At 46.6% G+C, this 16318-nt stretch overlaps 1 protein-coding gene across 2 annotated transcripts in view; it reads right to left on the minus strand.

Moving 5' to 3' along the window:
• LOC126921961 (unc-112-related protein-like) overlaps positions 1-16318 on the minus strand; it is a 37012-nt gene that overhangs the window by 11411 nt on the left and 9283 nt on the right. The window contains exon 1 of one of the 2 annotated variants that reach the window (XM_050734059.1): positions 15251-15513. The exons of the other annotated variant lie outside the window; for it this stretch is intronic. The gene's annotated coding sequence lies outside the window, so the exon portion shown is untranslated. Of the gene's footprint in view, positions 1-15250; positions 15514-16318 lie in introns of those variants that run through there. 2 annotated transcript variants of the gene reach the window in all.

Genomic DNA, 16318 nt, shown 5'->3' on the forward strand with positions numbered 1-16318 from the left:
TCGAGCAACCCCTTTGCGGTTTTTAGCGACTGCTTCTCCCTGCAGTTCTGTTTGGTGGGCTGGAGCATCGTCGAGTTACCCTCGAGCGAACCACAAAGACAAGTTCGCAGAAAACTGCAAGACCAAGCCGAGTCACGAGCAACTCCTAGCCTGGTACCAACGCCCCTTTGATTCCTCGGTCGATTAAGCGTGGCGCCGCTTCTTTCGCCGACGAATCTCGAAACGATGACTGTGAAATCAAAGCGATGGGGCTACGAAACGATCCTTGCGAATGCTATCGCTTGGGGGAGGCCACCGACGCCTCCCTATGGATTTGGTTAACGAGAACCGCCCTCGTCTACGATTTTATCTGCTGGCAACTGAAACTGCCTGGCGGTTGATACAATTAATCTCAAGCCACAAGTCATGCTTCATATCGCATGTCTGGTAAAATTTAATGTTCGAGGACAAGAAATAAAGATCGAAACCGGAATGATCGCATAAAGAGGCTAAAAGAGAATGGAGCGAATCGATCGTGATCAAAAACCATGTAAAGGCAAAAGATTAGATACAGGCCAGTCCAGGCGTGAATTTATTTCTCTGCACGGTGTCCGCAATGCGGCACGAAGGTGAGAGATATGCAAATCGACCGGCTTGTACCTGTTGCGTTCTATTTAAATCCAGTACTCGTTGTTCAGATTGTGTCTCGTGCTCGCCGTTAATCGACTTTCCCGAACCAGAGAGTCGCTCGAATTCTCTTGGAAATACATAATGACTCGGTTGCCGCGGCAATTATGCAACCGCGTGGGGACCACAAACGCCGCCAAGTGCAGTTGTCACGCTGAAACCTTTCGTCATGGTTAATGCACGAGTTGGTTCGCGGCGTGGCCGAGCTATCGCCGGCCCTTAATTGTTCTAAAATAAGCACTGACTCAGACCCGACGCCTTTAACTGAGTTTAATCCGTTTGTATGGTTCGTCACGTCGATCCAGAATCGGCGTCCGTAACGCAACACCAACGCTCGACGCCGAAGAATCGGCGGTGGGAGTATGGAAGCAAGCGCGTGCAAATCCTTTTCCCGTGACGAGTACCATCAAAGGAAGCGTCTCTTTCCGTGATCATCGGATAATTAGAAATTATACGTTCAATGAGCAAGTCGGGGTCGTCGAACGATCGGTCGACCATTTCACGCGACTCGGAGTGATACAGTTAGATGATCCGTGAGAAAAAGATCGTGATATAATAAAATGAATGGTTGAAACGCTTGTTAGACCATCTTAGAGTTATCTGCGTGCATGCGCGCTGTTGCTTTACCGCGGGTTACGAGTCCTCCTTCCGAGCGGTAACATACAAGTTGCAATAAATGTCGTGCTTTTTACGCGGGAACAATGGAGGTTAATTCGTTTGTATGGTTAGATGACCTTTCTTATTAGGACAGTAGCAAACGGTAAAATTGAGTCACGTGATTATTCTTCGTAATTATTGCGCAACCATGTGATAAATTAGGAAAGTACATAAGAGGAAACGTTGATATAATACGAGCGCTGCCATTCACTTCGATATTTGATCGCAAATATCACTTCTAAGAATAACTGGTTGCCGCCACGATGCTAAACATTAAGAGTATTAGACCAGGTTCAAACCACGCAACTGGTACGCTATGACCAAGGTTGCGATCAGCATAATACAGCCTGTGGCGTGTCGAGAATGGCAGCGTCGTGTCTCAAGAGGCAGTCATCTCTTCCATGGAAGACGAGCACGGCGTCGCTCCTAAATAGGCCTCGAATTTCAAGTGTGGCTCGGAGCTTTAAATAACTCGCGCGATTAAGCATTATCTGACGTTTCTGGGGGCGTGTACACGGTCTCGTAATTACGCACGCAGCGCGCGTACACGCGTAGATGCGTATCGTCTATCAAACGACCGCTTGCGTCCCCCTTTTCGATCCACTTTTGCCACCAGCCGTCTATCTGTGACCTCGTTGAAAGAGAATCATCAAATCTGCTCTTCGTTCTAGCGGAACGAAACCAGCGAATTTAGCGTTTAAACATTCGTGTTGCTAAAAGACCTAGATTTCTACCAGATAAACGAAGATCCGTTCCACTTCGTTTCCTCCTCGTTGCAGATTCTTCGTCATCCTCTAATCTCTTGATAAGTTAAACGACAGAATTCAGCAGCAGAGCGGGGAAGTTTCAGTCGCTAAGAAACTTCCATGTGGATAAATCCGTCGTCGCGACGCGTGCAACAGGTGCTTGGTTAAAAATGTTCCCGTCGTGGTTGATCGATCGTTTTATATTTTATTCTGGGAAAACGTGGCCGCGACCGACCCGATAAGAAGGGAAACAAGCGACGCGTGACCGCCTGTCCCGGCCATAAAAGGGTGGCGTCTAGGATTGTCCACCGTTTTTAGAAGAACGGCACGAAATCGTCCTATATGGACGTTCGGCATCGACCAGAAAACTATAAGTCGCTTATACGAAAACATGTTAGCGCCTGGTGACGCACGACACGCGTCAAACGCGTTTCTCTCCTCCTACCCGATCGTCCAACGAAACTAGCAACTGGTAACACAACGATGACGCTACCTGTATGGACTTCCTCCGAGCGAATGAATGAATATGTATGCTGAATTTAATTAACGAGTCAAGGCCGTAACTGTTTCCGTTACAAGCGCAACGTCGTGCTTTCGACCCGTTCCGTCTCGTCTCGTCGCGCATGTCACACTTCTTTCTCCGTTTATTTGCCTTTGATAAAACTTCACTTCGTTTTTCTATGTTTAATAAATCCTCCATGTTCTACAAAGTATAGTGGGAGGATGATACACGGCGGTTTCATAACCTGAAGCGCTAGACCTGTTACGATTCGTTACGAAACAGCCATCTCTGTTGACTCTACCCGAACGTGACAGGCGAAAGAATGACTCTTTAGAATCGTTTGGAAGGTGAACGCGTAGATAACATCTTGTTAACGTCAATGTTCGACGTTTCCTATTATTAAAAAGTTTCTCCGATATCATATTCGTTTATTCGTTACGGTCAATGCAGGACCACTGACATAGTTAGGTGACAAAAAGGTGTTTTTCTACCAGGTGATAAGTCTTTTAGAGCGAGCTCCAAGGCGAGCTGCAAAAAGCTTCCAGCAAGCGATTTTCCACGGTAGCCGCGAGCTAAACGTCGATACTAGACAAGATTGTGCTGGAATTTCATAAGTGTGGGTGGCCCCTGTCTTTGTCCGCCTGTAACGATAAAATCGGGTCAGGACAGAGCACTCCCTTCGTTCGATATCTCGTATCTATCCGGAGATCGATACGATAGCGCCGCGTTGGTCCCGCAGGACGAGCGACTGGACTTGCGATCCGACGGATCCCACGGATTCCAAAGGATAAGCAACATAAAGTAACACATCTTGGAACGAACAATCTTAAGATCTCCATTTTGATTTATTCATAGGAGAGATAGATGTGCATGCAGTTCGAAGAATTTGCAATAATAAGTGTGATAGTGCACTTGTAGTTGGCCTTTGTCTTGCAAAATAACGAAGCGATACATAAAACGAGCAATAAATGTCGAGCATAGAAGGTCACTATCCGTGGCTAAGAAAAAAGGTGGAAACAGTGTACAGGGTAGGGAAAAGTGACTTCAGATAACGCTGCTGGGATGTATCGATTTCGTTGACCTTTTGCACCAACACGAGCAGATACATGCGGGTGTGTCTAACGAATTGAACCACTTTTTAGCCCGGAGAATCTACATGGGCCACGGACGTTGGAATTCAATCGACGAAATTAAATCGTTCTCTTTTTCAATCGTGTTTAATCAGACCGTCGATTTACGATCATATTCATTGGAGTTGATAAAAATCAGCTGCTCGATCAGAAACGTCAATGAACTTTTTCAATCTTCGAATTATACATTTTATCATTGAATCTTTCCGTCTTAATTTTCAAGAATACTTTCCGCTTTCTCACCAGCGATAAGCCGATTTACGTTATTTGCACATAATAGAGGAGGTTCGATGCTCGTTCCGCGATTTCCCACCTACGTTCCCATGAACGTGGCTATCCAGGTAAGAAAAATTCACTTTCTCGTACCGAGCAGCGTGGAATCGGAAGATGCGCGACTGCCCACGCGGCATTTCACCAGAGGTGAAAGGTGAAGAAGAGTCGCCGCGAATAAAAGCGTCGCTCGTTAAACGAACTACCTTGCTACCGTGAAACGCTGCTCAAAGCCCTCGTTTCTATCGAATCGTCGATATAAACTCGACGGTTTTCGAGTTCGATGTACCCGATATTACGCGTCTTCGAGTAGCGATCATTTCTCCATTGGCAAACACGTAGTCCGCAACTCGGAGATGAAATAAAAGAAACGCTAGCGAAAACGCCGGCGACAACGATCTCGCGAGTGACGCTGCACACGCAATTACATAGATGAAGCCGAAGGGAGCGGTTGAGCGTGACGAGAGAAGAGTACGCGAGAGGACAGAAAAAGAGAAAGAGGAAGGAAGAGGACAGAGTGGGACAGGGAGAATGAGGGGTAGGAAGCGAGAGGGAGCACAATAAATGACAGAACAACGACCCCGCGTTGGCTCGTCGACCAGACAGATCGTTGCCCATCGCGAACGAAATATTCGCCACGGATAAACGTTTCCAACTTTCCACCCCCTGAAACTAGCGGCTCGATTATAGCTGCAAACTTTGCTAGATCGATACGTTTCTGTCGATGTGATTATTCCGGTGAATAACGGGGTGAATGTCGGATTCTATCCATCATTCGACTGAAATAAGATAATCCCGTTGGCGTGTAAAGCGCCAGCCAAGTTCTCGGACACACAATGGGCCATCACGGCAAATTGTGATGCCTGAGGTGTTGGTCACGATCGATGGCCGATCGGAGAAAGGATCGAGGACGTGGAACTTCCGGCAGAATCGAAATAACTTTGCCTGACACCACGTCGTGGGATTTTAATTCGTGTGGTATCTCCGGATGCGTTCGTAATCGCCTAAAAATTCGTTTGAGAAAAACAAAAGTGCGATTCTACCGTTTCGTGCTGTCTACACTCTAAACTCGTCCCGACGAGTTATGGAAATTACGTTCCGAAGAGGTCATCGGTGAAATGGAAACTTCACGCTGTCACCAGACTCGCCTTGTGTCTCGTCAGCCATCCGAGTAATCGTCAACTCTAGCAACCATATAGCTTTATTAAGCCTTCAGAGTTTAAAAACTGTGGATTGAATCTCGGCAGAACGACCTTTGCGAAATCCGGTATTCGCTTCTATGTATAATACTTCCAGTATTAGCCAGTTAGAAAATGGCGTCATACGATCATTTTGGTTTATGGCAACATTTCTGGTTCCTTCCCCCTAAAGAAAACTGGGTCACGCGATGATATTTATAGAGGTCCAAAAGGGGGTTGCAGAAAGAGTGAAAGAGTGGGGGGCAGGCTGGAGAAAACTATTATTGGAATCGGCTGGGTATTCGCACCCAGCGTGGCGGCGTCTCTTTTGCACGCTTGACCAATCGGCCAAGGAACCGCCGTCGCATGGATCTTGTAACCCGGAACGAGCCTACTCTCTCGTTACCGTGCCATTTGTATTCTCCCCCAATCAGTGCTGCGAGCCGGGCTTTCATTTTCGTTGGTCGAGAATCAGACGGAACCGAGAATTCCGGGGGAGGATCGCGCGAGTCAAATCGATTTCATCCTTGGTCGACCTTCGTCTACGGGGCCTCGTTACGAACGCACGATTTGTTACCGCCGCTTCCCGTTCGCGTTCGGTGAAAGGGAAAATGAGCGGAAAACGGCGACTAAGGAATAGAAGGAGGAAAGAGCGAAGAGAGATTGCGGGATGGCACAGAAGGCAGCGTAGAGGAGAAAGAGAAAGAGGGTGATGGAGAAGGGAGGGATGAGCGTTGCAATTAGTCTTTCCACGGGAAACGCACGCGGTAATGAGGCACGACCGGCTCGCACTTCCGGGACGTCGACGTTGTACGGCCGCGAGAGAGGTTATTCCTCTTTTTGTTTCATTGTGCGCGACTTCCTCGCTTTCTCGAAGAACTGGGGGACGCGGTGATTGTTTCGTCGCCCTGGGCCATTGTAGACGAATCTGCTCTCTGTCGTTCCCTACTGGCTGCGCTCCGTTGCATCGAAAAGCGCCGACTCGCTCTGATAATTCGACGCTGAATACCTCTTGAAACGACGCTGCACACACCGAAGGAGACTTTGCGAACTTGTGAAATACACCAGCGACGTAACAATAGTGGTTTACTCTTAAAGAAGATTTCTTTCGTACGATCCAACCTCGACTTTCACTTGTGTCTTCTCATCCGATCAGAAATTTTATCGAGAAACACGCGCCGAACTCGTTTCGATAATATGAACTTTGTACGTGGTAATATGTGTCTTATATGCAGGTATATTAATCAGGCAACCGGTAAATTTTATGATTCTTGAGTGAACTCGTCCAAAGAATTTTAATGACCATAATGAGACCGCTCCGGTTGTACAGTTTTTGCAAATCAAAAAGAAGCAGGCAAAATACTGGCTAGGTGGATACAGATAATCATACGTCGACTGGCTAATTAAGCTGTCCGCGGTATCCGTTTTCGATGCGAGTATCGTCGGCCTCTCTGATGCATCGTGATGTCCGGACGCGAGTGGCGCTTATGCGCTCGTGAATGGACACGCAGCGACCATCGGATTGATATATTCCATGCAATCAACATGCCTGCGACGTTTCCGGTTCAAGGTATCGCAGTCCTACGCACGTTAAACGCCACGGGAATAGTCTGCTTCTGCGAATCGAGACTTACTTGGTTTAGATTGAAACGAATCGGAGTACGCCTTCCATCCGAATTTAATTTCGCCATTTGTCAAGTGATACAAGAAAATAACGCGAAAATTTGCTCGTGTGAGTCATTAATGTAATCAAGCGAATTATCGGGACATGTATGGGCAACGCGAAAGAATGCGAACACAGTCGAAATCGGTATAAAAGGAAGAGGAAAAATTCAGTGGACGTCGCGGCGGATGACGTAACGTGGCTAAGTGACGACCGTGTAAACTGGCGCCATGGATTTGCATTTCGCAATGGCCAGTAAAACCGTGTTCCCCCAACTTGCGTCTTTAGGAAACACATGCATGCGAGTATATACAGTTTCGTCGAATCGACCTCGTAAAACATAAACGCGACTAAAATACTATGCGCTGACTGGCACAACAGATTATTGCGCACCTACATTCCATTGTGAACGAATTCTAGATGCGTAATGCATGATCATTGTTGCAAATATCGCTGAACGACATCCGTTAGGTGAGACGATCGTTCATCAATAGCGAACATGTTTGCCTCACATTATCGCGCCGAGTGAAACAATTCCTAAATAATGGTAAATGTATGAGATACCGATCGATCCAGCTCACGCGAATATTTCAATACGGATGCTCGTGTCGCATGTTTGAAAAACTCGAAATTATCCAGGTTTCTTTTATAAATGTAAATTTAGCCCCTTATAGGGTGTCTCATAAATCATATGCCCGACGATGGTTAATTTCGCTGCTGCGGCAGAGGCCCAGTTTCTCGCGGAACGAGGGGAGAAAACACGCGGAGAAATATAGCTTGTCGACGCATTAACTATTTCTGGTGTATATTGGCGGAGAGAAGTCGGTTCTTGCCACGTTCCCGGTGATTGAGCTGCTCGAAAGCAATTTATCTTCGCCACCGTCTCCACACTCGACCGATCGGCCGACAAAAGAAAGAAACTACTCGATTCGAGCCACGCGGATCGAACACGAGCCTGGCCTGGACACCGTTGCAAGCTTTTTCCACAGTCTCGACAAACCGGCAGACGTCTATAATTTTTTCACCGACTCGTCGTCCCTCGAAGGGGTGGCTGGTAGACGTAGGAACGTTCTGTCTCTGTACGCGAGGTTCCACACGAATATCGGAATAACGTGGGAGGAGTCGAACGAGCCGATCGATCGGCTGGAAAAGCCACGCCACGCCGGACTGCTTTATTTTCGCATGGAATGACCTTGGTGGAATAACGTTTTATGGAAGTCCGACCGTCGCGATAACCAAAGCTCGAAACGTTGTATTCCCCTACCTCTGGCGAAAAGTTATCGTCTCGCCAGGCTTTATGTAAAGTTTTACGACCGAGTCGACAAGCTCGATACGCTCCGTGTCAAGTCGAAAGAATGCCGGGAGCTTTACGATAGGCCACGTATCGGGCATTCCACGAATAATAGTGGCGAGAAAAAATAAGCTGCGTGCCTGGCGAGCTACGCATACGTGTCTATTAAATCTCTCGCATATTCAAGATTGCAGCTTCCGCTAAACGGGTGAAAGTAATATTAGCGTTCCTGCTGGCGCATAGAAAAACGCGAAAGAGGAAACTTGGCGTCGTGCCTCGCGCCGGTATCATCGTGTACATGCTTTACAAGGATTCCGGTCGCCTTATCGTAGCTGCACATCCTTAACTCTGCACATTCGCGAGTATCATCGACTTCCGCTGACGTCAGGTCTCCCCTTTCCCTGTAACACTGTTTCCGGTGCGTTGAAAGCGAATCGCAACAGCAGCCGCGCTATGTCGCCTGCGCGAACCTGCCGTCTCGTGTTTTCCCCAAGAGGTTGTTTCCTTTTTCCTAGCAGCCGACGCTTGTTACTGTTAGTTTGCTTGTTTTCGACAGTAGCAGACAATGGGAGAAAGGAGATAGCGAGGAAGTTGTGAAAACTACCTAAGTTAGTCGATAGATCGAATGGCAGCGAGTCTGGTCAAAGGTTCGACGTTCCGCGGCCATGTTGACTCACTATCGCGAAGATAGAAGAATTTTATTATGTATGCTGTAAAGTCACCGAGGCATCTACTTACTCGGCTTGAAATGGACGAAGCAAACTACTCGATATTCAAGAAACTATAAATTCACACGAAATGAAACGCCTGTTTCGAACAGTACCTACCCGACACCCTCGCAAGAAATACATATTTCCTCTCTAGGAACAAAGTATGGTGGAAAAAAGAGGTGCTAAGATAGAGAGCGTTGATTGCTGACTTCCGGAAGCAGTGGTAACTTGCGATTCCGTATTTTTCTTGCGTCGCATTCACGAGTGAGACAGCTCACCGGTTTCGTCGTGTAGCGGTGCATCGATATATCACACTCCCAGCAATTATACAATCTCGTTAGCATTCTTTCGTTCTATCGCGATGAATGGGTCCCTTTCATACGCGAGCCACGCGCTTCTTGCTAACTCGACGCTTCGCTCAAACGCGTGTAGCGACTATGTTAAGTGCACACCGTGTGTCACCGTCTCCAGAGAATGTTTAACACTCTTTGCTCCGGCGCTCCATTAATTTCCCACTGTTGCACAGCGAGAGAAAGCAACTCGAAGCGAAAGAGACGATTTCCAGTTCTCGCAACTTCGCCACGCTCTTCATCCTAACGCGTATCTATATCTCTATGAATCATACATGCATATATTATTGCGCTTGCTTTAACACGTTGACGCGCTGCATCGGAAATACGCGTGCCGTGAATAATTTGCGAAGCGAGTCACTACGCAGATAACTGGCTGGTTGACGCAGCGTGCATCTCGATACTCCGAAAGCTCGTGACCGAACGTCGCTCCGGAGGCACGATCGCGATGAACGGCAAGCTGATTTCTGCACGGTCGCCGAAGCAGCAACGTTCCATGCCGTGCTTGTTGTACCGGTATCGATCGTGAGTAATTACCCAGCATCGACAGACTTAGACGAGCATTTACGCACGTGCACGTTCATGCTCCTGTAAATCTTTCGGGACGTTTATCGTTTCCGATGCCGGCCGCTTCGAACGACCTACGCGAGAAACCTGTAAATGAACCGCGCTAGAAGGAGGTCGGATCTCGAGTAGTTGTTATTCCAGGGACGTTGGCCTACCTAGAGGCGGTACTTCGAATCTTTCTATCCGCGAGATCTCGAGAATCTTCTCCTTGGACCCAATTCTTTCGATTATCGAAGAAAAAGATGTGTCTCGGTAAATGTTTGCGATGAATGACTTGAATGAATATATCTGAGTGGGACTTCAATGAAGACGTCGACGAAACATTGCAAGGGCACATGAGGATCGTTGTCTCGCGTGGGCAGATAAGCTGTGCACATAAACGCTATCGACGTTATCAATCACTATAAATAATAAAACGGCCAGCGAACCGGCGCAACGTTTACACGCGGACATTGGTCACGCGTACGTGTATGTAGATGGGAATAAACGAAACTAATAAGCGGCCGATGCGAGCGAAACGGAGCACGTAGATCGCAGTGTCGTTCGAATACTTCACATGTGGGCTGAGAAAATCGCAATTTACGGACATGGACAGGGATCTTGCAATGATGCAACGCGCACACATCGCGCCAATCGACTGTAACTCCAGTGACTTATCGACTATTATTACCCTCCTTGTCTTCGCTATGTATCACTGTCAGCCGTTAGCCTTTCATACGCCATTCAGACTTTTTTCGCAAAAGAGTACTTAATTATCGTCTTCTATAAATATACCGACGTGTAACGTTCTTTCGATAATTTCATATAATGGGCTTTGTACACGTTCAGCCACCGGACGCTAGAACGATACGAGTAGCTTAGGATACGCTATAAATAAATTAATCATTTTCCTGCTTAATTTTCTGTTTCCTTTAATCGAATACGACCGATTACATCTATCGAATCGTAACGATTGTATCTTTCCCCGTGTCCATTATCACCGACTATTGATTCTTTGTCGGTCTCCTAACGACAAGATAAAGACACTGGAAGCCAATTTGGTCTCTAATCTATCAAGTTATGAAGTGGTATGCGTGACAAGAGTCGACATACTATATACTAAACACCATGAATGGACACGAAGGCGTTCGAGTGAATGGAAACCAACAGGCAAGTTTCGCCTACGCGTTTCCAGCTATATAGGCAGACAGGTCCCGCGTATGTGGTCTTCTATACGTAGTCTCTGCGTATGAATATGGATGTCTAAAGGCTGATCAAACTTGTCATATATATCGCTATTTTGCAAATAGTCCGAACGATATTTTATAATCGTAATTTTCAGTCATATGAATTAAAATAGACGGACAAACATGGATGTTAAAATAATCGTCACAACTTTCGTACAACATTGCTAATTAGCAAGGCGAATATTACGCGCGTGTTCAGCGAAGGTTTCAACTTTGATGATAGAAAGAATTCCGCGTGATAAGAACAAGCCGCGATATAAGTAAAGCATAATATTGATACAAGTTGATAACACCTTTTCAGATCGTCCAAAAGCGTTAAGAAGTGGTATGTTATCTGCCGCTAGTAACTGGAACGTTTAAAATCGAATCGACCTAACGATATACGAAAATTGCCACGGCTATTCAAGCCTGTGACGCAAAACTGAATGTAGTGGACAGATACGCAGACGTATTTAGATAGCCCATGCGAATAAACAAGCGAAGTTGCAATGAAACGTTGGACACGCCATGGCGTCTTAATTACAACGCTTCAAACCGAACTTGTTTTGATTTCGAACAAACATAACGAATTCGAATAATTAATCGGCGTTGCGACAGACGGCTGAAAGTATCGACTCATCGTTGTCGGACGATTTACTTTAATGAGCACCGAATAATATCGACGAAGCGAAACGAGTCCTCGCCGAGGAATGGAACTCAAAGTCGAATCATAAGGAGGGTGCAACGACTTCGCGTGCATCGTATCAGCGCCGAGATAAACGACGAGATTGCGAGAAAGGGGGAAGAATAGGGCGAAAGAAAAAAAGGTAAAATCAACGGCTGTAATCCAGGTATGCACTTGGGCGCATTGCCAAGACGCTAGGAATGCAGCATGCATCTCGCACCGGACTCGATCGCCGCATATGAGTACACGAGTATGCACTCAACGAAATTGCCAAGGGAGAAACTCTGCTCCCCGCGACGTTGGCATCTTCGCGCGCAAGCATTTTTTGAGTGAAAAACACCGGAAAACGGACCAGGTAAAAGTATCCGCTTTAACATGGAAATTACAAGCGCGCGGAACTGCTGGCAAAAACAGAATCGTAAAATTCTCTAGGTGACAGGGCTCTGATACTTTGATTTCGATTAAAAAAAGAACGCGCAACTTTTTAAGCAATATCTGTGCCACGGTCGAGACCTCGGCGACCCATACCAGTTGCCACACGTTTCAAGGTCCGGCTGCGTATTTTCGAGAAAAATAAATATTCCAAAGCATTCACGCGTTACCGATGCGTCTGTTTTTCTCTTCTGCGACGTGGATTTCGAAGACGTACAGCAAACATCCGCGTGAATACCTCCTCGTCCGTGTAAGGCACCTAAAGCTGCAAGGCCGAGGCGAAGAATCTCGCGGCTGGCTGTCGTATTCAAATCGTACGAGCTACGAGATTGCTTTATGTCCCGCGATACAAAGTGCCTTCTCGGCTGCCGACTCTTCTCCGGACAGAATTTCATTACACCTTTTACCGCACTCGCCGCGTCAGATATTATCGACGAATAAAGTTACGGCTTCTACAAATTTTCGCTACATCTCCTTCTGTTCTATCCGTTCGTCGTAGAGATCGAAATAACATTACGAATTACGACGACAGTGTAATTGCATTAGCAATTCCTTAACTGGACGAACAGCTGTTGGCGCAACGCAGTATTCGTTTCATCATTCTGTCACACGCTCATACGACGCAAGTTGGCTGAAGACAACTTCTATGGACAATGTACTTTAACCTAGAAATCCTAGAATACTTGGGAAAAGATTCTTTGAGAGTCACTGATGCGTTCTACGTGACAAAAGACCAGTCTGTCGCGACGCTGTTCAGCATCAAATATTTTCGCAAGCTGGATGCACCGCCTAAATGCATCGCACCATGACAAAGTACATCCGTTACGTAACTTCCAAGAGCTTAGCAAGAGAAGTTCTCGCTCGCGTAATCAATGACGCCATTCATCCTAAAGGTCGATTACTTCTATATCTCGCGTGAAGATCGTCTCAAGATCGATAAACTTTTTTGGAGCACAACAACAGGCGAAAGAAACAACATAAAGATAGGAGCGAGCTTTGATCGACGCCACTGGCAATGACTCACACATCGGAAAAAGAAGACGAGTTACCAGGAATGGGTGAAATCATCCCTTTCGTATTATGAAAGAAAGTCGAAGGTTAAAATATAGTTACAATGTTTAATTTCTCTAACGAAATAAGGTTCTGACGAATTCGTCGGTACGATCTCGTCCTCTGTCGATTTACTAATATTGTTAGTTAATAAATTATTATGCAGAAGATGCAAGTGCATAAAATCAGAAAGTTTATAAAAAATAAAGTTGATCAGTTTAATTTTCTACTTAATTTATCCAGAACGTCAAAGCTGTATAATTCTTTGCGTCGTTAGAAAAGTTTGCTACACATCCTGTTCAGATTCGTCGAGTGTGATTCGCGGATGTTTCGACGCGTGGACCAACAGACGAGCGAAGAGTTACGAAACCAAATGTGACGGGATCGCAAGCATCACTGACGTCACGTGCTATGTTTAAACTGTGAGTAGCGTCGAGTCTGCTTCTACGCGAGCTCGCGTGTGCGCCGGATCAGAAACGGATGCGATGCGTACACCAGGTCGACGTGTTCCTGCTGGTTGACGCACAATGTACCATTGTCTCTTCCTCTTTCGCATATGCCTTGCCTTTCTCTGTCACCGACCGCTTTTATTTCCTATTGAGCCTTAAGACGCTCCAAGGGGTCAGGCTTCCCGTGTCCGCAGGTAGGTAGGCGTGCGTCTACGCACACGCACAGATGCTGTGCAAAATTACGGACGTTTGAGTCATGCGCTCCGTTTGCGCCTCCGGTCGCAAGAACGGCAGCGATCCGAAGTTCTTAGAGACGATAACGCCAAGCAGAGATAATCGTCTGACGAAAGTATAAAGCCCATGAAATATTTGTGTACACGTAATTTCGTCCACAGATGATAAGCGCGCGCGTTGATAGAACACAGTTCTTCGCAAATCGTGTATTCTCTATCTTTCACTGTAGCGATTATGACTGGCGAGGCAAATGGAGGGATGCTATGGGCTCGAGTACACGGAGTACCGGCTTAATCGCCAATGCAATTTAGGCAATGCGATTCTGCGGCAAAACCCATGACAAGCGTCAAAAACACGCAGCGAATAGGGTGAAAGATGGAACCGCGTGCGCATGAATCATCGTCCTTCCTGCCATTAATGGGATTCGGCCGAGTGCATGTAATATTTCGACCGATTCGGTCGCATGGCAGGATAATCGACTGGTCGGTAGGTCTTCGTCGCGTTAAACATCGACCGGTTCTCGAGGCCGGCAGACCACCGGTGTCGAAAACCAGCGAAATTAAGTTCGTATATTTTGCCCGCCGCCAGAGAAGTCGACGAAAGAAATTGAAATATCGTCTCGCACGAGCGAGCAACGGGGATCGAAGCAGACCACGAACTGTCGCAATGCTCGACATCGATCTGGATATTCGATTCGCGATCACCGCTCGAGCAACGATAACGGCCGCGTATATTTAGCATAGAACGCGTCGTTGCCGAGGGAACACAAACAATGATCCGTTCATGCGGATTTGCTAGGTCGAATAAAACCGATCAACCGGAGTGCACGTGACTTTCTAACCTTACACGCGTTTTTTACTATCCATAGATCCCCATGGATCCGATCGCGAGCTGCCTTCACGCAGCGTAAACGTTGAAAAACCACACAATGAACGCATTCAAATTAGTCTTAGACGAACAGCCTGTTACCTCGGTTAATTGCGTGATACGTATTAAAAAATATAATAACAAGAATTCCGTCAGCAAGGGTCGTCATTCAAGGAACGTAAACTGTACGTGTATACAAATATTTGAAGTTATTCGAAACCTTCAGATCGAACTCTTGGAAAACAAAAGTTTCTCGGCTCTGAAAAGGGGGTATAGGGGAAAACAGAACGATTCCGGAGTGCGCAAATACGCGTGTCACGACATGCGACTCCATTCGTTCGATATGTTTGACTGGGTGTCGAATGTCGGTCGTAATATGCACGATGGAGAGCACATCCGTTATAATTGTGCCGCCAATGGACGATCGAGTGCCGGCTTGTACTCCATCAGGATCAATATATGTTTCACATATTTCACTGGATGCGTATCGGAAGACGAAGCGAGCCGAACGAGACCTCAATTAAATCACCGTTTATTGCTGCCGCGGAAGCAGTTCGTTTGCACGAATAAATTTCAAACGGAACAGGCTGGTACTCACTTCGAACAATCTTACCATTGATTAAGTATCCTCTTTTGATGGTTTACACAATTTATTTCACGTTATTTTAATCTGACGAGACGAAGCATGGCGCCAGGCATGGCGGGCTTCCAAAAGTAAGAAAACATAGTTGTATTCGATTCTCGGAAGGCTACGAGACGAGTGCGACCAATTGTAGAACACCTGCATCCTCATTCGTTAAACCGCCCCAATTTGCTGGCGGTCGCATCCTGAAAACGACTACACGACGACTACTGAAATATTCACGAGGGTATAGGGATGTCGGCGGTTATTTCATTGGCCTCGCGCTCCCAATCAACTTTCCACGTCTCATGTTCGTGCCTCGACACAGTCTGTTCGTGTGCGTGTTCCTTTGCAAATTGTACGCTCTGCGTCCTTGCGCCAATCAACAGCCACTCGAGATTTCCGTTCACTCTCGTAATCGTGTGCTCGATAACGATGAACGCGATGCCTGAGATCGCTTCTGGCACACGTATTGTATCGTAAATTCGACGTGAAGTCACCGACGGAGTCGCAACTTCGAAAACGAGTCGGAGAAAGCTCGCCTTATATAGTTCCGTAGGAAAGATGTGTGCGCACTTTCGTCGAGGGAGCTGAAATCACGCGTCGAAAAGGCAGCTACTGCCCACGCCTGACATTTCACGTCTCTCCGTTGGGGCCCGCGTGGAAACGCCTCGAAGATGTCCACAGAGGGACAATACAGAGACCATGCAACTTTTTGGATCCTGACAACGACCATGAAACAACGAAGATTTAATGAGAACCGCGGGATTACGAACGATTACGTACGTAACTTCTGAAAAAATCGTCGAGAAAGTTAAGTAGGTGGGAAAAATGGCTTTAAGAAGAATATCGAGAATGAAGATCCGATTGAATAGTAAATAGATCGAGGAAAACATTTCCAACCATAAAGAAAGGCATTCGCGTAATATTATGTACGTTCTTCTCGAGTTTCTAATCTAGTAAGCTTACAATACAGTGTAGCGAGCAACAGTCAGGATGGTGTTTCGAAGGAACATCAAAATTTTTATGAGGACGTAAAAGTGT

This window comes from Bombus affinis, chromosome 11, assembly GCF_024516045.1.
Source record: "Bombus affinis isolate iyBomAffi1 chromosome 11, iyBomAffi1.2, whole genome shotgun sequence".
Classification (NCBI taxonomy): Eukaryota; Metazoa; Arthropoda; class Insecta; order Hymenoptera; family Apidae; genus Bombus; species Bombus affinis.